This window comes from Cajanus cajan, chromosome 8, assembly GCF_000230855.2.
Source record: "Cajanus cajan strain Asha chromosome 8, NIPB_CcT2T_4, whole genome shotgun sequence".
NCBI lineage: Eukaryota > Viridiplantae > Streptophyta > Magnoliopsida > Fabales > Fabaceae > Cajanus > Cajanus cajan.
This window is the reverse complement of record NC_138524.1, coordinates 18,792,522-18,815,938: the sequence shown is the minus strand read 5'-3', so window position 1 is coordinate 18,815,938 and position 23,417 is coordinate 18,792,522.

Here is a 23,417-nt window from a genome sequence, read left to right as displayed (position 1 = left end):
CAGTAAAGTCTATACCTTACTACTGTGAGTATCCTTTTGCAACTAACCTTGCTTTGTTTCTTACCACGTTTCCAGATTCATCCAATTTATTTTTGTATACCTATTTTGTTCCTATGATCGTCCTGTCTTTTTGCTTTGGAACAAGTTTCCAGACGTCATTTTTCTAGAATTGACTCAATTCTTCTTGCATGCCCTGAACCCAGCTTTCGTCTGACAATGCTTCGTCCATGGTTCTTGGCTCCGTTTGAGATAATAGGGCGATTTGTGCTTGAGTTCTGAACGAGCTTCTGGTTCTTACTGCGTCCTTTGCTTCTCCAATTATTTGCTCTTGTGGATGATGAGCCTTCATCTGCCAGTTATGATGGACTGTCTCTCTATCCTCTCCTTCGTCTTGTTGACTTACTATTTCTTCAAACTCAGGCTTTTTTGACTGATCAATGTTTACCTGCATATTCTCAAAGAAATTGCCTAGCTCTGATATTTCTTTATCAGGCCTGTGTTCGTCAACTTTAACGTGAATGGCTTCCTCAACAGTTTTAGTTTTGTTGTTGAACACCCTATATGCTCTTGACCTCTCAGAGTATCCAAGTAGGATGCTTTCGTCGATTTTTGAGTCAAATTTTCCTAAATTATCTTTGGTATTTAGGATAAAACATTTACATCCAAACGGATGAAAATATGATATATATATATATATATATATATATATATATATATATATATATATATATGTTGGGTGTTCTCCCTTTCCACAATTCATAAGGAGTCTTTTTCAGTAAGGGTCTAATATATATTCTGTTTTGAATATAGCAGGAGGTATTAACTGCTTTTGCCCAGAAATGCTTAGGGGTGGAAAAATCATTTAGCAAAGTTCTTGCCATCTCTTGTAAAGATCGGTTCTTTCTTTCTACAACTCTATTTTGTTGTGGAGTTCTAGGTGTTGAAAATTTATGTTTTATTCCATTTTCTTCACAAAATTCTTGAAATTGTTCATTTTTAAATTCTCCCCCATGATCACTTCAGATAGACGCAATTAATGTTCCTTTCTCATTTTGAACTATTTTGCAGAATACATGGAATACCCTAAAAGACTCATCCTTGTGAGTTATAAACAGTACCCATGTTCATCTAGTATAGTCATCCACAATGACCAATCCATATCTTTTACTGCTCACAAATGCAGTTCTAGTGGGACCGAATAGATCTATGTGGAGTAGTTCAAGAGGTCGTTAGTGGAAACATGATTTTTGCTTTGAAATGAATTTTTAATTTGTTTCCCCTTTTGACATGCTTCACATACATCGTTTGTCTGATGCACAAGATTCGGTAGTCCTCTTACGAGGCTATGCTTTTTCAGTTTTGAGATTAATCTTTGACTTGCATGACCAAGCTTCTTGTGCCAGATCCACTGATTTTCATATGAAACTAGGAAATCAACATTCTAATTTTCTAGTTCATTAAGCATTATTTTATACAAATTGTTGCATCTATTTGCCGTGAATAATATGGATGAATCAGGTTGACTCACAGTACATTTATACTTAGTAGATTGTGTGTTAATCCTTTAACATAAAAAACATTATCAATGGAAATAGAGGAGTTGATACCTATTTTACCTATTCCTATGATATACCCTTTCTGTCCTCCTCCAAATGTGACTTTCCCTCCTTTCTTGGACTTAAGGTCTAGGAACATAGACTTTTCGCCCGTCAAGTGTCGCGAGCAGCCACTGTCCAGGTACCATGATTGGGCACTTTTTGTTTTTGTTGAACAGATCTGCAACATGCACTATTTCATTTTTTGGTACCCAAATGGATTTGGGTCCATAAGTGTTAGTACTAGAGGTTTTGGAATCCCTCTTCTTATGCATGTGACTGCATTCGGACGTAAAATGTCCATTCTTTCCATACAAGGGAGATGCATAAGTTTTTGTCTTGGCTTCGAACTCAGATTCAACAAATCCTAATCTTGCTCTATCTTTCCCACTCCTGGAATGCTTTAAAAGATGCTCAAGATTCTTAGTTCCAAGTGTGAATTTTGACAGATCAGATTTTAATAAATCGTTGTCTTTGGTTAATTTGATTACTTCTTCTGAAGTTGAAAGAAGTTTTGTATTTTCGTTTTTCAGTAGGTGGTTTTCTTTAAGTAATTCCAAAATTCTTTTCTTTTGTTCTTTATATGTTGTAGAAATTTTTGCTGAATCTGATAGAAGTTGATTGTATGCATACTCAAGAATTTTTAGGTCAGATTTAGTTACCTCCCCATTGTCTAATTCTGATGATGAGTCTACGTCTGCCATGAGGCAGATGTTTGCTTCTTCGTCTTCTTCTGACGATGTTGTGTTAAGATCCTCCCAGGTGGCCATCATGGCTTTTTCTTTTTGAAGGGACTAACTTTTTCTTCTATTTTTTCCTTTTCTTTTTCCAGTTCCAGAAATTCCGTTTTGTAATGTCCAGGTGATAGACTATGGCCAAGGCCAAGGAATCCAAGAGGTGATATACTAAAAGAACCAAGAGGAATGGGATGATCTTAAAGACCTTTTTCTTATGTTTGTACATATAGTAGCTCTTTTGTATAGGTTATTTTTGCCTTTGTATTTGTGAGGCACTTTACTTGCTTTTTCTAGTATTTGTATATTGATTTTAAGGTAGGCTACTTGGAGAGTTTAACTCCATTTAACCTCTCTAGTTGATACATTCATTTTGTATTTTTTCAGTAGGGAAAAAGGGGTGGCATTTAGCAATGCTTGAGGGTGTGACTAGTAATTAGGCCAGAACTGGGCCTAGGCAAAATTTTGCATATTAGACTCATTTTGCTCCTAATTTTTCATAGATTTGATTTAGCTAGGTCTCATCATCAAATGATGAACCTAACTAAACCAAATCAAATATTTTTGAAATAAATCAAGGAGCATTTTTGAGCCTTGGCCGCCTAGCCCTTTACCTTTGTTCTTGGCCGAAAATTGCTAGCTTCTCCTACAAGCTTTGAAGCTTGCCTTCCAAGTTTCTAAACCATTGTAAGTTAGGCTGACCTTACCATGGTTCTTAAGTGAACCATGGTCAAGGATAGCTTCTCCTACAAGTTTTAGAAACCATGGATGGTTAGCTACACCTTACCATGGTTCTTAGTAAACCATGGTTAAGGTTAGCTTCTCCTAGAAGCTACCTCCCCTATATATTTGTAAAACCCTCTCTTGTAATCACTTTTGGACATTAATGAGACTTAGAATTCAGAAATTCTCTCTCATTTTCAAGAGTCAAATTCGTGAGAAAAACTTCTCCTAGTTTTCTCTCAAAGTTCCTTCTCCTAGAAGCTTGGTTCCTCAAGCTTCTCCACTTCTTCAAGAGGTAACCGAACCTCTCTTAGGTGCTTCTCCACCATTGGAGAATCCTCCAAGGTGCTTCTGCAACTTCAAAGGAGTTCTATCTCAAGAGTATTCAAGGTCCTTGCATGGAAAACTTGGAAGAATATCAATCCTCTCCAAGTACTTCCATCAGTTTTGGTATCTAGAGCCTAGTGCTCTTGAGGTTTGGTGTTCTATTTTTTTTTTGTATGAATCCGTGTTGTCTCTTCCTTCTCCTATGTCTAAATATTTGTTTGCTGCATGGATCTAAATTTTCTAAAAAAATTTTGATAGATCCTATATGTCACATGAGAAGTAAATTGATTCATTGTTGCTTGTTCCTATTCTTGTGAATCAATTTCGGTTTTGTGCTTTTAAGTACTCTAAACTTGTGTGTTTTTAATTTTTGCTTGAGTCTCTCCATTCTATAACATGTGTCCATGATTGGACAACATTCATATTGCATAGTTTTATTTTTGAATCAATTGTTTTGTCATAGAAGTCATGTGTAGTCCTTTTCATGTTGAAAATTCCTAGACTAGCTTGTTCACCTAATTTTTTGTGTGTTGTTTGTGTCCGAAATTTTTGTGTATTTTCTTATTGAATCTGAACCTTACTATATGTGCTTTTGCTTTACATGTTTGAGTTCTTAATTTGCTATTAGTTCTAGCAAATTTCTTAGAGTTAGGTTTCTATTATGTCTTGTTATAAGTTTTGTCAAAAAAATTGTTAAACACTAATTCCTACTAGGTTTCCTTGAGTCTTGTGTTGTGGCTGAAACTTTGTGCAATTTTTTTAGCCTTAAAACAGAGCCAAAACAGAGGTGTGAGTGTCTTAAATTCATGAGAAAAACAAAAGAATGAGTGCTTAAAAATTTGACATAAAAATAATACAAAATAGTAAAGCACTAGTTGTAAAATGGATGAAAACACCTCTTGTTTTGTGTGAAATTTTTGCTGCAGTATTTTTACATTAAATCCGAGACTTCTAAGTGTTTAAAAGGCTTTGAAACTCCTGAACATCAAAAGAAAAATAAGAGAAAAATATTTTGCAAAAGAAAAAGAAAGAAAATAGCAAAAGAAAAAGCCAAAAGGAGTGAAAATTTTGCTAAGTTTTGCTCTTGGTTTTTGGTGTATTCTTGCCTATAATATTTTCAGTCCAGCCACATCTTTGTGTCTTGTTTGGTTTATAATCTTAGATTTTGATTTTTGTAATCCAATTCTAGTACCATTCATAGGTTATTCTTGTGAGTGCTAGCTTTCAAAATTAACCTTAATTGTTGCTTGTCATTTGTGAAAATCTTTCTAGTCTTGTCTCATTTTCTTCCACCAATTGGTGTAGCTGTTCCTAATTGTTCCTTTTCAGCTTTTGTACTAATATTCCAGCATCTTAAGGTGTGTTGAGTGCCTCTTGGAAGGTGTTGAAGGCCAAGCTCAAGGTTAGCCAATATTGAAGGACTTTGGTGGTGACCTAGGAGCTTGTTTCTCATTGGATTGGATTCTTGGAAATTCAAACACCTAGGAGTAACCAACATCAAGGTTGCTTCTAAAGAGGAGTGAAACACATTGTGAGGCTGCAAGCTAGGTGGCTGAATTGGAAGAAGAAGGAGCAAAATTTTTTGTGAAAAAATTTGTGAAGAATTTAGTAACAAATTTAGTAACGGGAATTTTTCTTCAAAAATTTCAATACCAAATCCGTCACTAAAGTTGTCACTAAATTAGTGGCTGATTTTTGTTTTACAATTCTTGGTGCAGCCACTCAATTTTTGTTTAAGTGAATTTACATTTCATTTGGTGTAAATTTGCATTTCAATTTGAATGTGAATTTGCATTTCATTTGGTGTAAATTTACATTTCATTTTTGTAATCTTTTAATTTCCAAATTTTGTACAAGGCCTTTATTAAGGAGTGTCTTGGAGTGCCTTTGGTGTTTTTCCATCTCTCCTTAAGTGTTCCCATAGTAATTTCGTTTAGTACTTGTGGGAGGGTCCTTGAAGGTCTTTGGTGCCTTTCAGGCTCTCACCTAGGTTTAATTGCTTTCAACGCCTAGTTTATGTTTTGTTGTCTTTAAGTTTTCATGCAATTTAAGTTTTCAAGCAATTTATGTTTTCTTGTCATTTATGTTTTCAAGCAAAATATAATTGTACACTCTAGGCACTTGTTTGTTATTTTTCTTTGAAAAAGATCTTTGTGAAATTGCTTTGTGCAAGGCAAACGTACAAGGGGGTTTAGAGATTTTTACTTGAAGAGGCTTGGTTATTAAGTGGCTCTTTAGTAGCTCACCTCCCTCCAAAGTTCAATTTGTACTCTTAGACCTCCAAGTGCCAAGTCTAAGCACTTCAAAAAAATCTTATTTTCATAAAAACTATTTTTGTGTGGAAAAATCTTGTTGTTTAAAATGTCTCAACAATCCAACTATAGTGGAAGTGATAGCTCTCCTAAAAACATTTCTTACTTAACAAAAGAGCTAAAATCACTTAAACTATGGAAGAAGCAAGAGGCCTTTCAAAAAGAGAAGGAGAAAATTGAAAGAGAGGCCAAACTTGCTATCCTAAATGAGAAGTTGAGAATTCTTAAACAAGAAGAAGAAAAATTGAAAGAAGACAAAAGAAAACACAAAAGAAGAAGAAAAATGAAAATCAAAAGAAAAGAAGAAATAGAAAAAAATAAAGAACTTTGTACAGGGAAGAGTAAAGAGGAAGAAATATCCTCTAAGGGATTTGTGACTAAAGAGAATTGTTTTAGTACTAAAACTCCTATGAAAAAAATTCTCTTTATTCATAAAGATCTTAACTCTTGCCCTCATTCTGCCACTAGTCTTGAAGAGAAGATTAATAAATCCATTATTTTTAAAGAAAAAGAGTCTCAACTTCAAGATTTGGTGAAGGAGAAGTGGACTTCACTTAGTTCCACTTCTCATGCTACTTCCTTGGTGGTGCCCAAGGTAGATAGTCTTCCTACCTTAGTTGTGTCAATAATGCACCCAATTTATGAAATATATTATTTGTTGGATATAACATATGAACCTTCAAGGTTCCTTGTGACAAATTCTTTTCATAACTATCCAACAAATAATATAATCCAAAATTGTTTAGGAAATTTCTTAGTAGTATTTTCCTTATTTTCTAGGAAATGCCTAGGTTACCACATAGGGTACTTTAGGCAAGATGTTTTACTTTTTAGGATTAAGTCTTTAGTGTGCTATAGTTTTAGTATTAGCACATTTTTAGGATTTAGTTAAATACCTAGTCTATGTTTAGGAGAGGATCCTATTCATTATATTAGTAGGTCTAGCATCATAGATTTCTTTAGGTTCCATGAAAGGATTCCTTCTAGGATATACCTTTCACACTTATTTGATGAAAATATCACCTCTGATGAATTTTATTATATATTTGTAGGTATGGCCAATAATCATGAGGACCCTCGAGATTTGAGGTCAAATCCTTTTCAAGAGGGAGGGGATAATAGACTATGGCCAAGGCCAAGGAATCCAAGAGGTGATATACTAAAAGAACCAAGAGGAATGGGATGATCTTAAAGACCTTTTTCTTATGTTTGTACATATAGTAGCTCTTTTGTATAGGTTATTTTTGCCTTTGTATTTGTGAGGCACTTTACTTGCTTTTTCTAGTGTTTGTATATTGATTTTAAGGTAGGCAACTTGGAGAGTTTAACTCCATTTAACCTCCCTAGTTGATACATTCATTTTGTATTTTTCCAGTAGGGAAAAAGGGGTGGCATTTAGCAATGCTTAAGGGTGTGACTAGTAATTGGGCCAGAACTGGGCCTAGGCAAAATTTTGCATATTAGACTCATTTTGCTCCTAATTTTTCATAGATTTGATTTAGCTAGGTCTCATCATCAAATGATGAACCTAAATAAACCAAATCAAATATTTTTGAAATAAATCAAGGAGCATTTTTGAGCCTTGGCCGCCTAGCCCTTTACCTTTGTTCTTGGCCGAAAATTGCTAGCTTCTCCTACAAGCTTTGAAGCTTGCCTTCCAAGTTTCTAAACCATTGTAAGTTAGGTTGACCTTACCATGGTTCTTAAGTGAACCATGGTCAAGGATAGCTTCTCCTACAAGTTTTAGAAACCATGGATGGTTAGCTACACCTTACCATGGTTCTTAGTAAACCATGGTTAAGGTTAGCTTCTCCTAGAAGCTACCTCCCCTATATATTTGTAAAACCCTCTCTTGTAATCACTTTTGGACATTAATGAGACTTAGAATTCAGAAATTCTCTCTCATTTTCAAGAGTCAAATTCGTGAGAAAAACTTCTCCTAGTTTTCTCTCAAAGTTCCTTCTCCTAGAAGCTTGGTTCCTCAAGCTTCTCCACTTCTTCAAGAGGTAACCGAACCTCTCTTAGGTGCTTCTCCACCATTGGAGAATCCTCCAAGGTGCTTCCGCAACTTCAAAGGAGTTCTACCTCAAGAGTATTCAAGGTCCTTGCATGGAGAACTTGGAAGAATATCAATCCTCTCCAAGTACTTCCATCACCAGGTTTCTTGCATTCATAGCATAATGGTTGTGCCTTTTCTCTAAAGGGTCTGTTGTATTTTCTCCATCGTATCCCTCCCTTTTTCTTCATCATTGAATGAATCTTTCTTAACAGGAAAGATATTTCATTTTCTATGTCACAGGTTCCCTCACTGCAGCTATCATCGAATGTATCATTAATCTTTAGCGCTTTTGAGGAGGATGGTGTTGATTTTGTCTTTTACACATTTAACGCAATAGATTTCTATTTTCTCCCAGCATCATTTTGTTGTAACTCTAGCTCATGAACTTTAAGGAGTCCAATGAGTTCCTCCAGAGAGAGCTATTCTAGATTTTTGGATGCTCTCAGAGTAGTGACTTGTGGTCTCGAATTCCTAGGTAAACTACGAAGTAATTTGTCAATGTGGTCAAAGTTATCATAAGTTCTACCTAGGAAGGAAAGTTCATTTACGATGGTTTGGAATCTTCCAAACATAGTTTGTATAGATTCGCTTTCTTCCATCTCAAAAAGTTCATACTTACGTAAGCTTGTTGGGTTTTACCTCTAGGGACCCCTCGTAGGTTAGAGCTAGGGTGTCCCACATTTGTTTGACACTTCTGAAGCTGTGAACTTTAGTGTATTCCTCTTCAGATAGAACACACTTGAGTGCATTGCGTGCTTTGGAGTTCAGCATGAATCTTTGCTTTTTCTCTTCAGTCCATTGTGCTCTAGGTTTCTCGTTGCCGGCTTGATCTAGAGGGATGTAGTTTCCTTGCTCAACGACGTCCCACATATATATATATAACATGCATCAAAGAATGCAATCATTCTTTGCTTCTAGTAGTCATATTTCTCTCATTTGAAGAGAGGTGGTCAGTTTACGGCTTGTCCTTTGTTTTCCATGATCGTTTCCCGTGCAGTGTTAGATGCTCAACCCAAGGGGTCAAGCTTTGATACCAATTGAGGTTAGCATAAATACACACAGAAGGGGGGTTGAGTGTGTGTGTTAGGATTCAAAGGAAAAATTTAAAATTTATTTTTGCAAGCGTACTTTTGGTTGGAAAACTTAAGCAGAATTTTCGTCTAGTGATTTTTGTTGATTCAAACTAATTTTCAATGTAGAAAACTAAGTAGATTAGGTTTCTGTTTGAAAAATGTTATCGTCTAGTAAAGATAGTTTTTACAAGGTCAAGTAAGTTTTCGTCCAAAGCTTTGTTGAGAAACGAAATAGATCAATAGCAAAACATGTATTACTAAAATGTAGAGAGAATGCACAAACAGTTATACTGGTTCACTCAATCTGAGCTACGTCCAGTTTCCTTCCGAAAAAGGGTTCCAGTAATTACAAAGGATTACAAGTATTCATAGCCACTTCTGGCTTGTCAACTAGACGCTAGTATTTTTAACCACTTCTAGTTCACCAAGTACTTTCGACCACTCTTGGCCCGTTGGCTTCACTCACTAATGTAGACACCCAATTTCGTCCAGACAAACAAAAACAATGAAATGGACGTCTATCATCAAAGAAATCGAGCTCCCAACCATGGAAATAATAGAACATGACATCAGAAGGCCTAAAAGTCCAAACAAGCTAGTTTTAGTAGCCTGGAACAAGCTATTGCAAAACTGGAACGGGCGTTCCCAATTTGGAACGGATCGTTCCATGTTCCTAAAAGGGCCTAAAACCCTAGTTTGGAACGGGTCATTCCTATACTAAAAAAGGTCGTTCCAAGCTCCTAATCAATTGTGTGTTAATCTCATCCCTGGAACGGGCCGTTCTAGTTTCAGAATGGGTCGTTCAAGTTACAAAATTAACACAGAACGGTCAGATCCAGAACAGGTCGTTCCGATTTTGGAACGGGCCGTTCTGACAACTTTTTGATGTCTATAAATAGACAGCTCGAGCACAGTTCTCAAGGCCTCAAAATTTTGTCCATGACTCCTTAGAGCTCGAAATTTCTCTCCCTCTCCCTCCTATTGTATTTCTTAAGATTTGTGAAGTATTTGTGTAGTGTGAAAGGTTGCCGCAAAGCACTTAAAATCTCCATAATTGAAAATCTAATAAAGCTTGCTATGAGGTATTACTCATCAATCTCTTGTTCCATCTTTTTCTTCTTTTATTTCAAATATTGCATAATAAACACAATCATGTAGACATCTTTGGGTTCATCATGTAATTTAAATTTCATGTAAATAATCAATAAAAGGGGATTCAATATTTATATTATTATTTTTAATGTTAACTTCATCATAAGGTACCAATTAAGGGCGTTGTAGGGGCGCTTAATACCTTCCCTACACGTAACTGACCCCCGAACCCAATTCTGGTTATCAAGACCATTATTGGATTTTTAGAAAAAAACCTTTTCTTTTGCTAATGTTTTGAGTAAAACATTGGTGGCGACTCCATGAACCTATTTTCAAAACCATTAATTAAGGATTAGTCTGGTGTCCGGGCATTCCTTAATTGATGAGATCTTTAAAAGGATGTCTAAATCATAAGTCGCAAGAACAGAAATTTTCGAGTTGTGATAGATGACGACTCCGTTGGGGACGTTTAAAGAGGGTCAGGCCCATATAATTGATGAAGTTAATAAAATAAGAATAATAATTTAAATATTTTTCCCCTTTACTTTGTTTGTTTTATTTGTTTGGCTTTAATATCTATTTGCCTGTTTGAATTCTGCACTTGTTTGAATACAAATTGTACACAAACTTTTGCACACAATAGTTCCCCCTACACCCGAGGGCATGAGGGTATTAAACATAAGGAGTGGTTGACATACGACCGGCCCAAGTTTGGCCTTGGAGCCTGCGAGCCTTGTCAAAAATCACACTCAAGGTGATAACCAATTACTCTAACCCGAAATATTGCGATAGACCTTAGAGTTTTCCAGGTGACGGTGACAGAGATATTGGGTCCCTATAATAGGGGCAGCTTGGGGACCTTAAGACCAGTGAGATTAGAACTGTCCTAAACAATGCACTTTTCGTACAGGGACCACAAACCAAGGATTTGAACTGTTTGTGGGTGTACGTTGATTGAACATGTGTGTGTGCATTTGTTTGTATTATTTTGTTCTAATAAGATGGATTGGAATTTTAAAATAAGCAAATCGATAATAAAGAAATAAAAAATAATAAAAAAATTTATACCCCTTTGTACATTCTTAGGTCACCATTCCATTAACATCATATAAGTAGTTTCCTTTTTTTAAAAAAAATGAATAAAAGAAATCTCATCTTTGCCATGCATCATTTCCCTTTAGATAACAGAAACATGATAAAGATTAGGAAAAAAAAAATTTGATACACATTCTAGATTAGCTCATTAATTTCACGCATTTTATTTTATTAGCTAAGGAGGATTAGGTTGCAGTACGTTTAGAAAGTTAAGAAAAGTGAATGCTTTAATATACGACAGTATCTGCGCTTTAAAGAAAAACATAAATCAGTGTATAGATTCTATGGTTGGGCCCTTGCTTTGATATGTTTGTTGAAGTAAGTCTTCTTAGAATCTAATATAGATTCCCACTTAATGCTATCAAAATCTATTTAAGCATTCACAGATAAACAAATCAATGAGATTGATATTTATCATTCTCAACTTTCTCTACATTCTACATTACATTCAGTTAGAACATATCCTTCTTTGTAAAAGAATAAAAAAGAAAAAAAGGGAACATGCATATCATATATTCAGGATCACAAGGGGATTTGTATCAAAGACAAGAAATCAGTGTAACCTCTGTCACATCATAAAATATTATGAAGAGGAACACCGATAACTCACCTCGCAGCAAGGATGAGCCATCAAATCTTTGTTAGGAATTCCCTTTCATGCATCTACATCCAAATAGTTTAATAGAAAACTATTCATTGTCACTCGAAGGTGCCTCCTAAACACTCCATACTCACAAAGCTCAAGGGGGAAGAGTCATGGAAGCTCTACAAGAAGGAAGACGTTTACTTTTTATGGAGTTCATACAGCTCAAACAACAAATGACTAAGATGATCGATGCCATGACAAAAATGCAACACGACATCGACCATACTAGAGGATGTTTGAATACTCTAGAAGAAAGGTTGAGAGCTGTCGAAACACACAATTTTGACGGTAAAGAAGCTGCTGAAACCACAAAACCCCCACGGTCCGAGGATATTCAATCAAAATGGATCTACGGGAGAAAAAGAAAGGATGCTACCACCCTCACCATCTTTCCTCGAAAGCTTAAAATAGTCTCAAAAGTATAAAGGACTTTTCACGGAATTCCTATGAGCTATGCAGACTTGTTTCCTCAACTGTTGGAGGCCTCAATGTTGGTAAAAGCCCCACTGCAAAGAAAACAACAGCTGCCTTACCCCTTATGGTATAGGCTCGAGGAAACTTGCATGATAAGGGCATTCTATTGAAAATTACAAGGCCTTGAAGCTTCACGTACAAAAGCTTATCGACACTAGGCGGCTCAAGTTTGAGGCCAACACACTAGACATCAACGAATGACCATGATAAGTAGTAATCTGGGAATGGTCTGTTGAAAAGCTGTTGAGGGTTCTCTCTTCAAAAAAAAATTACTTCAAGTTCATGCTCAACTCATGACCGTCACCCATGATCATGAGTTCAAAATAAGGGCTTGTTTTTTTTACATTCATCAATAACATACGTCATTTCCATAAAACCCTTGCGTCTATTCTTTTCTCTCTTATGTCACAGATTAAATTCCAAAATCAATCACCATGAAAAAAAAAAATACGACTGAAGATAATAAAATTAATCAGAACTCCAAACATCTACGATGCATTGTCTGAGTTTGAGGCAGAAAAGGAGATAACTTCATTAAAACACACAAAGATGAGGAAGTGATGAAATGCATAACCATAAGATTATCATCGCATAAGGGGATTCTTACACAAAAAATAATAATAAGTTCAACTCATTTTTGGCTGACAAAGGAAGCACAAATCTTGGTGCATGAAAGGACTCTCGACACCCATAGGCCGGGGCAGCATCTTTCTCCTTGGTGTATGGGACGGGGGTAGAAGGCACTGGTCTTCCCAAATATGGATGACAAGAAGTTTTGTCAAAGCAAAGAAGTATTATGCCTGAAAAACATCACTTGCAAAATACCACTAGGATGAAAACCTGCAAAGGGCGTCCTCAGCAAAAAAAAAAAATCAAAAGTTCCTGCTAGGACACATCGTAGGCAAAAATTAGGGATCTAAAAAGAAAAAAATAGCAAGTGACGACTCTCCAAGCTGGAATCCAAAAGGTAGCTTAAATACTTCTATAAGAGGGTGAAATACAAAGACTTTGCCCAAGACTCAGACATGTAGTCCAAGATAATTAGGAGAATGATTATAATAATTATCCAAGGAAATGTTTGTTTAAAAAAAAAACTTAAAGATTGACCTACCTCAACCACCCATTCTAAATCATCCTTTCTTGTCTTTTCTGTCTTGTTCAATCATAATGACATATATTATTGATGGTTGTCAAAATTGAACATGTCAACAAGAAAATAAAAATGACCCGCTGGGGTGCAAAACTCGTAAAGGGCATCCTAGGCAAAAATTAGGGCAAATAAAACGAGCAAAAATACCCGCTAGGATACATCCTAGGAAAAAGTTATGGTTTTTGAACAAAAAAAGAAAAAAGAAAAAGAGAGAACCCAAGGCAATTTGATACCAAGTGGTCAATACAACTAAAGTTAGGCATCAATCAGAGCAGTTTATTTGTGAGAAGGAGAAAAGGAAAGCCACCTTCTAAAACACTAAAATCAAAACATACATTGCATGCATCCAACAAACATTTCACACACTTAGAAAACTTTCTTTATCCAATGGGAACTATTCAAAAAATAAATAGATAAATCTTGTACAAATAAGCATTAGCATAGAAGCATCATTGCATAACATGCATATGGCACAAGTGTGCAAAAAGGGTATAAGTTCATTAAAAAAATTTTGAAAAAATCCAATCCATTCCTGCTTTGCATTTTCTTTTGCATTCTTGCATTCTTTTTGTGTGTCTATCCATCACTTGTTGGAGGAATTAAGAGGCCGAAGCACTCGTAGAAAAGATCAACAGCTAGACAGTGCCTTAAGAGCCAAGATCATGTCAAAAAGCCTAGTCCCAACAAGGGCATTCCATACAAGTGGTTTCATATAGCCACCCAAAGAAGAAAGACACGTCAATAGTAAGACGGGATAGAACTGAAAGAGGAAGAATAAGCAAGTCTATAAGCATGAAAAGGCCATCGCGCCCTACTCCTCAACCGAATGAAGGATGATCCAAGATAATGCCAAGACCAGGAATGGCTTCCTAACCAAAGCCAGGAGTGGCTTCCAAAACAATACTCGTCAATAAAGATTTAGCAAATAACATCATCATGGGATGGGATCCCTCCACCAATGATGACAACAAAATATAAAATTGAAAAAGGCAAGCTTCGTACATATTGAAAAAGCCAAAGCATTTATTAAAAAAATAGCAAAAAAAAGGCAAGATTCAAATATGAAAAAGTCGAAGCTAAACAAAAAATAAAATTAAAAAAAAAAACCTACCACAAGAAGACGCCTAGAGAGGCATTACAATACTCACATGGTAGGGGCAACACCAGAATCCTTGTCATCCATCTATTTTTGCCCACCAACACAAGGGCACATCAAGCGTCTCCTGCCCATCCTCCTTAGGGCAGTTTTCCATCCAACAACACCAATGAGAAGACATCAAGTACATGATCGGTAAGGGTTGCTAGATCCCCAAAACTAGTACAAGATCGAAAAGGGTTGCTAGATATCCAAAACTAGTATAAGATCGGTAAGGGTTGCTAGATCCCCAAAACTAGTACAAGATCGGTAAGGGTTGCTAGGTCTCCAAAACTAGTCCAAGATCGGTAAGGGTTGCTAGATCCCCAAAACTAGTACAAGATCGGTAAGGGTTGCTAGATCTCCAAAATTAGTACAAGATCGGTAAGGCTTGTTAGATCCCAAAACTAGTACAAGATCGATAAGGATTGCTAGATCCCTAAAACTAGTACAAGATCGATAAGGGTTGCTAGATCCCCAAAACTAGTACAAGATCGGTAAGGGTTGCTAGATCCCCAAAACTAGTACAAGATTGATAAGGGTTGCTAGACCCTAAAACTAGCATTGGGCCGGTTGAAGCCCTAAATATCAGTCCCTCCTAGAGAGGCTGAGCTTAGAATATACTCCCTCTTTCAACGTAGAAAACTAAGTAGATTAGGTTTTCGTCTGAAAAATGTTATCGTCTAGTAAAGATAGTTTTCACAAGGTCAAGTAAGTTTTCGACCAAAGCTTTGTTGAGAAACAAAATAGATCAATAGCAAAACATTTAATACTGAAATGTAGAGAGAATTCACAAACAATTATACTGGTTCACTCAATTTGAGCTACGTCCAGTTTCCTTCCGCAGAAGGGTTCCACTAATTACAAAGGATTACAAGTATTCTTAGCCATCTCTGGCTCGTCAACTGGACGCTAGTATTTTTAACCACTTCTAGTTCACCAAGTACTTTTGACCACTTCTGGCCTGTCGACTTCACTCACCAATGTAGACACCCAATTTCGTCCAGACCAATAAAAGCAATGAAATGGACATCTATCATCAAAGAAATGGAGCTTCCAAGCATGGAAATAATAGGACATGACATCAAAAGGCCTAAAAGCCCAAACAAGCTGGTTTTAGTAGCCTGGAACAGGCTATTGCAAAACTAGAACGGGTCGTTCCCAATTTGGAACGGGTCGTTCCAAGTTCCTAAAAGGGCCTAAAACCCTAGTTTGGAACAGGTCGTTCCTAAACTAGAACGGGTCGTTCCAAGCTCCTATAAAAAGGGCTAAAACCTTAACTGGAACGGGCCGTTCCTAAACTGGAACGGACCGTTCCTAAACTGGAACGGACCGTTCCAAGTTATTAAAAATGCCTAAAAACCCTTGTTTGGAACGACCGTTCTAGTCTAGTCAATTGTGTGTTAATCTCATCCCTGGAATGGGCCGTTCTAGTTTCAGAACGGGCCGTTCCAATTACAAAATTAACACAGAACGGTTAGATCCAAAACAGGCCGTTCCGATTTTGGAACGGGCTATTCTGGCAAATTTTTGATGTTTATAAATAGACAGCTCAGGCATAGTTCTTAGGGCCTCAAAATTTCGTCCATGACTCCTTAGAGCTCGAAATTTCTCTCTCTCTCCCTCCTATTATATTTCTTGAGATTTGTGAAGTATTTGTGTAGTGTGAAAGGTTGCCGCACAACACCTAAAATCTCCATAATTGAAGATCTAATAAATCTTGCTACGAGGTATTACTCATCAATCTCTTGTTCCATCTTTTTCTTCTTTTATTTCAAATATTGCATAATAAACGCAATCATGTAGACATCTTTGGGTTCATCGTGTAATTTAAATTTCATGAAAATAATCAATAAAAGGGGATTCAATATTTATATTATTATTTTTAATGTTAACTTCATCATAGGGTACCAATTAAGGGCGTTGTAGGGGTGCTTAATACCTTCCCTACATGTAACCGACCCCGAACCCAATTCTGGTTATCAAGACCATTATTGGATTTTTTTTAAAAACCTTTTATTTTGCCAATTTTTTGAGTAAAACATTGGTGGCGACTCCATGAACCTATTTTCAAAACCATTAATTAAGGATTAGTCTGGTGTCCAGACATTCCTTAATTGATGAGATCTTTAAAATGATGTCTAAACCATAGGTCGCAAGATCAGAAATTTTTGGATTGCGACAACCAACGCTAGTATTCTCAATCACTTCTGGTTCACAAGTATTCTTTCTATCAGTCTCTTCAGGATTTACAACAGTTGTAGGTTTTGAGTGTGTGTATAACTCTCATAGAGAGGATAGGGCAATTTCTACACTCACTAAGGTGCGTAACCTTAGTTTTTCAAAGATAAGTGTCTGAGTGCTTGGTTACTCTCGTAGAGAGGATGAACTATTGGCAACACTCACTAAGACAAGCTATCTTAGTTTTTACACGGATATACAGGAAGTGCTTTGAGAAGAAGAATAGTTAAAGCTTTGAAACTCTTGTATTTCTCATTTTATTCTTGTTCGTTCTCTATTTTCTTCTTATTGGTCTTGATACTTATATACTTATGATAAATTTTCCCGTTGTTTGAATTTGAATTTATCCGTTGGAGCGTAATATTTTGTTGATGTAGATGACGACTTCGTTCATGTTCATCCAGATCTTCTCATTTAATGCATTTGATCTTTGCATTAAATGTTTGCTTGTATTCATGGAACCACTCTGAGTAGTTGATTTCTTCGATATCTGACTCTAATCATGGTCTAGGTATATTTGTTCTTTTCATCAGTTTAGCTGTTGTGGTGTTGTCTTTTCCTAAAAAGTAGGTGACCTTTCTCTGACCCACTCGGCTTTGACTTTGGAATGCATTCTTGAACAACAATTTTTTTTATTCACGACTATGTCCCCTTGTGTTTCTTGTATAATTCCTTTCAATGTGATTAGTGGACTTCAGACGTGCTTCAACATTCATGACATCGTCTGGTTACTAGATGTTACATCTGATCTTGATGCTTCTTTTGGTCTGAGCGTGGAAGTGATAACTTCGTCTTTTATATTGATTCTTCCTGATGGTCACTTCATGTCGATGCCTTGGACATTGATGTCAATATATTTTCCAATTTTCTTCTAATGCCTCAGGCTTCTATTTGATAAACTTTGTATATGATTTGAGTCTGAATTAACCTTAGCCTTGATGCTGGCTTTTCTATCGTCTGATATTTTGTCTATCCAGATTGTGCTTGAATATGTTCCACTGTTTGAACTTTTCTTTTTCAGACTGAAACACTAATGCACAAGTTAGTAATTGTGAATTTCGCTTCGTTTGACTTAACATATATAACTCAAAAGTAAACTCATTTTTGAGTAATCTTGGAGTAATCTCAATGATCTCGCATGATCTTGTTTGATCATGAGAGATCGATCTGATTTTAAGAGATCACAATTTTTATTTTTTGTTCTCAAAATAAACTAAACGGCCCATTTTGGTTAGGGCTAAGAAGAGAGTTTCATTTCACTCTCCCCGCGTTACGAAACCCTTTGATCTCCTCCTCTGTCTTCTCAATGGAAAAGGCAAACCAGTGAACCACTCTTTTCCTTCGTGTATTCTCCTCCTCTATCTTCTCCATGACGAAGGTGCGAACCAATGAACCACTTTTCTCCTACATGTGTTCTCCTCTACGAAGGCGACCACTCTTCTCCTCCTCTACCTTCTTCTCTGCGAAGGCATTAATGATTCTTATCCTCCATGTGTGAAACAGTCTTCTTCTCCATGAACCACTCTTCTCCTCTATGCACGATCCTCTATCTTCTCCTCCGTGAGTCGCACCACTTCTTGAGGCTATTCTCCATGTGATGTCTTAGTTTTTTATTTGTCTATTTTTAAGAACTTGTGTTTTGTCATTTGTGTGAAATTTTATTAAGAACTTTGACATTTTATTATTAATGTAATCTTCTACTTTACTCTTTAATATGTAGTTAAAATGTTCAATTATCATGTTATTTCTAATTATTTTTATAATTTTTTTTATTGAGTAATCTCTTATGAGTTTACGATACGAGTTTACGGAGCCTCCACAAGATTATGTAAACTCTCAAGATTAACAACCTTGCGTGCATATTTTGAGATGACCAATTCCGATATGATTTCCTTGCTACTCTTGTCCTCCGAGCTCTGAAGTGTGAAAGAAGTGCGTACATAAGAAGGTGTAAAAATGAGTTTGATCATAAATTTTCTCTTTTAAAAATCTTAACATCCTCTTAACCTTCTAGTTATAATATATTAACCACAGTTACAAATTTCTTTCACTTTTAGTTAATAAAATATTATAATAACTTTTTAATAAAATACACTATATTATATCAAAACATACCGAATAATTAAATAAATATTAAATAGATCTAATTAATAAAAAATATAAATACTAATATTATTAATAAAATACTTATATTGTATTTTATGAAAAAGAGGATATTACAAACTAAGGATGAGAATATGTTATATCTTAAATAGAGACCCATCATCTAACATATTTAAAGTCTACCACCCTGTCCTAGCCTATTTAACAAAAGGTCATATTTAGACCTTTAAAAATGTTTATTTATTTAAAAAGGTTAAACTTAACAAAAAAAAATAAAAATTAAGTCTTATAGGTTAACCTATTTTCTTTTATACTATATATAAAGGAATACCACTTTTTGATTTTCACTTTTCTTAAGATTTATTAGTCCTTTAATTTTAAACTAGACGTAAATATGTTTTAAATTCCTGCAAATATCTCTTTGTCATATTTTAGTCCCTGTAAAGTTTTTTTGTCATTTTTATATCCTTGATAATTTTTTAGTGTCGCAACTCGAAAATCTCCGATCTCATTAATTAAGGAATGTCCGGACACCAGACTAATCCTTAATTAATGGTTTTGAAAATAGGTTCATGGAGTCGCCACCAATATTTTACTCAAAACATTGGAAAAAGAAAAGGTTTTTTAAGATCCAATAATGGCCTTGATAACTAAAATTGGGTTCGGGGGTCAGTTACGTGTAAGGAAGGTATTAAGCACCCCTACAGCGCCCTCAATCGGTACCCTATGATGAAGTTAACGTCATAAGAATTAATAAATTAAATATTAAATCCCCTTTATTAATATTTATTTACATATTGAAAAATTAAATTATACGACTAACCCTAAAATATCTACATGATTGCGTTTGTGATGACAAAAAAATAAGAAGTAAAAGAAAGAGAAGAAGATTAAATGAAATAACTCGTAGCAAGCTTTGTTAGATCTTCAAATATGAAAAATATAGGTGCTTTGTGACAACCTTTCACACTACAATGCCTCACAAAATCTCAAGAAATACAAGAGAGAAAAAGAGAGAAATTTCGAGCTCTAAGGAGCTTTGGACGAAATTTTTGGGGTCCCCTAGAAATGTGCCGAAACTCTCTATTTATAGGCTTTAGACAAGGTCCAGAACGGCCCGTTCCGGATTCGGAACGGCCCGTTCTGGATCCAAACGTTAAATGTTAACTTTGTACCCTAGAACAGTCCGTTCTGAAATCAGAACGGTCCGTTCTGGGGAACACATTTTAGGCCATTTGATGGGTTTGGAACGGCCCGTTCTGGCCTAGAACGGCCCATTCCAACCTAACTTTTTTAGGCCTTTTAGGAGTCTCGGAACGGCCCGTTCCAATTCCAGAACGGCCCGTTCCGAACTTGGGAACGGCCCGTTCTGATTTTGGAATAGCCCGTTCCGGGCCACTAAAAAAAATTGATTCAGGCCCTCTGATGTCCTATTTTGCTAATTGTATGCCCCTCGGACGAAATTAGGTGTCTACATTTAGTATTCATTTTTAGTCATTATCACTAACTCTAATTATAGTTTAGTACTCAAATGAATAACAAAATATAAAATATTAATCTATACTATATAAAGGGTTTAGTGCTAAAATAAGTAACAAAATATAAAATTTCAATCTATATATATAAAGAGATATTATCTTTTGGTTTTCACTTTTCTTAAGACTCATTTATCCTTTATTCATTTAAACAAGACTTAAATATGTTTTAAGGTCCTTGCAAATATAACTCTATCTTGTTTTAGTCCCTCTAAAAGTTTTTGTTATTTTTAGATCCTTTGACATTTTTGTGTTCATTTTTAAGTCTTTATTATTAACTTTAGTTAGTTTAGTGCTAAAATAAGTAATAAAATATAAAATATTAATGAAGAAAATTAAGGTAACAAAGAATATTTAAATTATTTTTACATGCAATTTATTTAAGTTATATATATATATATATATATATATTGTAAATAAGATAAAGTTTAATTATGTTTTCAGTCTCTCTAAATTTAGTGAATTTTGATTTTGGTCCATGTAATATTTTCTTTATTTTTCATCCTTCTAGAATTTGTAGGTTAAATACCTATTTTCGTCCCTTATAATATATTTTTTTTCAATTTAGTCCCACTTTAATTTTTGGTTTTAATTTGGTCCCCCAATAATTAAAATCATTGCAATTTGGGACTTCCGTCCAAATGATTTAAACGGGGTTAACTGTTGGCCACGTGGATGCCACGTAGATGCCACGTAGACACCAAATTGCATGAATACACCTAGAACCAGAACGGCCCGTTCTGGATGCACTCTTGGGGTGTTAATTTTGTAACCGGAACGGGCCGTTCCAAATGCAAATTTCACACACCATCAGTGCATCAGAACGGGCCGTTCTGGTTTTAGAATGCCCCGTTCCAAAAATCAACTCCATGCATCCGTTGACCAAAATGTCACAACGTGATTCAAAAATTGAAAATAAAAATTCATAACATATCATAAATTCAAAGACAGAAACATTGTTCAGAAACTGAAAACAAAAATTTAGAACATAACATATACTAAAAAAGTTCAAAAAATTACTGAAAAAGGAAATCATCTAGGTAACGCTGAAGGGAAACCCTAAACCACAACAAATCAAGTTGTACCTCCTCAAGAACATGTTGTTATTGTTGGAATACATCGTCAATGACTTCAAGGAAAAACACCATTTTTTTTCATCCTTGACTGTATAGTGTCAATTTGGTAGTAAGTAGTTCACTCCAGTTTGACTAACAATGAAATAAAATCTGCTACCATTGTCTTTAGTGATACACTGCATTGTCCTTAATGATACATTGTATAGCCCAACTATTTAGCAATTGAAGTTATCAATTTTCATTTACAATATTATCAAATTCAGTGTATGAAATCCTTTGTACCTTGGGTCTTTTTTCTTTCACGATTCACAACCGTAAACTATAATCAGTGACCATTTGAGTTTGGTATTCTGGAACCAGAACGGCCCGTTTTGAGACCAGAACGACTCGTTCTGGTTGCACTCTTAGTATGTTAATTTTGCACCTGGAACGGGCCGTTCCGGATGCAAAATTAACACACCAAGAGTGCAACCAAAACGGCCCGTTCTGGTTTCAGAACGGGTCGTTCTGGTCCCAGGTTTTTTCAGAAATTTTGGCGTCCACGTTCCCATCTATGTGGCATCCACGTGGATGCCACGTGACCAACAGTTAACTCCGTTTAAATCATTTGGACGGAAGTCCCAAATTGCAATAATTTAAGTTATTGGGGACCAAATTGAGACCAAAAATTAAAGTGGGACTAAATTGAAAAAAAAATATTATAAGGGACAAAAAGAGGTATTTAACCAAATTTGTGCACATTAGTTTTTCGATCCATGCAAATATTTATTGTCATTGTAAAATGAGTAATTTTTTTTTTATTTTAGTCCTTATAATTTTTTCTTCAATTTTCATCTCTTTAAAATGTAAAAATTACTATTTTTTGGTCCTTAACTTTGATTTTAAAGTAGATACATATCATTTATGTTAAGAACTTATAAAAAAATTTAAAGGTGTCACATACTAACATGGTATTACTATAGTCATGGGTAAAATCTGATATGATCACTTAACATTTGATAAACAATTAAGTATTTAAAAATTGATTATATAATAACGTAGACTAAAAACAATAGTTCTAAATTTTATAGGGATTAAAAGTAAAGAATTTTTTTGCAGGAACCAAAATTAAAACTTGCTCATTTTACAAGGATTAAAAACATATTTAAGTGTATATTTTTTCTTTAAATTATAGGACAGAAAAAATAATTTTAAAATTACTGGACAAAAATAAATTTATTTCATATTTAAGAAATTAAAAAAGTATTTAATTCTATATTTTTATGTACATAATTAAACATTGCTATAAAGAAATATTTGAAAGAATAACGATATAAAATAAGAGGTTCAAATATTTTTTCAATCCTTATAGTTTCACTTATTTTATTTTTTAGTCCATGATTTTTTAATCCTATACTTATTTTTTTAATCCTTTTTAGTTCCCATAATTTAAAATATATATTTTTTTGTCTTTATATTTGTAATTTTTTTATTCTTTTAATATTTATCGTTAATATTTATTAACATTGTCTATTTTATTTTGGCGTGATGAAAGATTTTAATTTTGTGAGTAAAATAACATTTCAAAAATAAATGTCACAAATAAGAGTATAAAAAAGACACAAAACCTTAAGAGACTTAATATAAAGTAATTACAATTAAATAAGTTTAAACATATAAAATTAAATTAATACATTGTTATGTCAACACATAATAAATAATGTTACAAAAATATCCGTCTATAGCCTGGTGCAATAGTTTGCTAATTGCAATACCACTGTTGAGTCCCAGGTTCGAGACATGGCATGTCCTCGTTCAAATCAAAAACAATGTTACGAAGATAAATTAACAATAAAATTAAAAAAAAAATTATCTTAAACTGAACTAAAAATAGTTGTTATATATATATAAATTAAAAAAATCTATTTTAAAATTATAAAGACTAAAAATATAAAATAAATAAAATTATTCTAGAAAAATATTTTAACTTTACATAAAATTATGGAAAGGTTTGAATAAGGGTCAGGATTGAACCCATGCCCACTGCTTCACGATCAAGACTTATGTG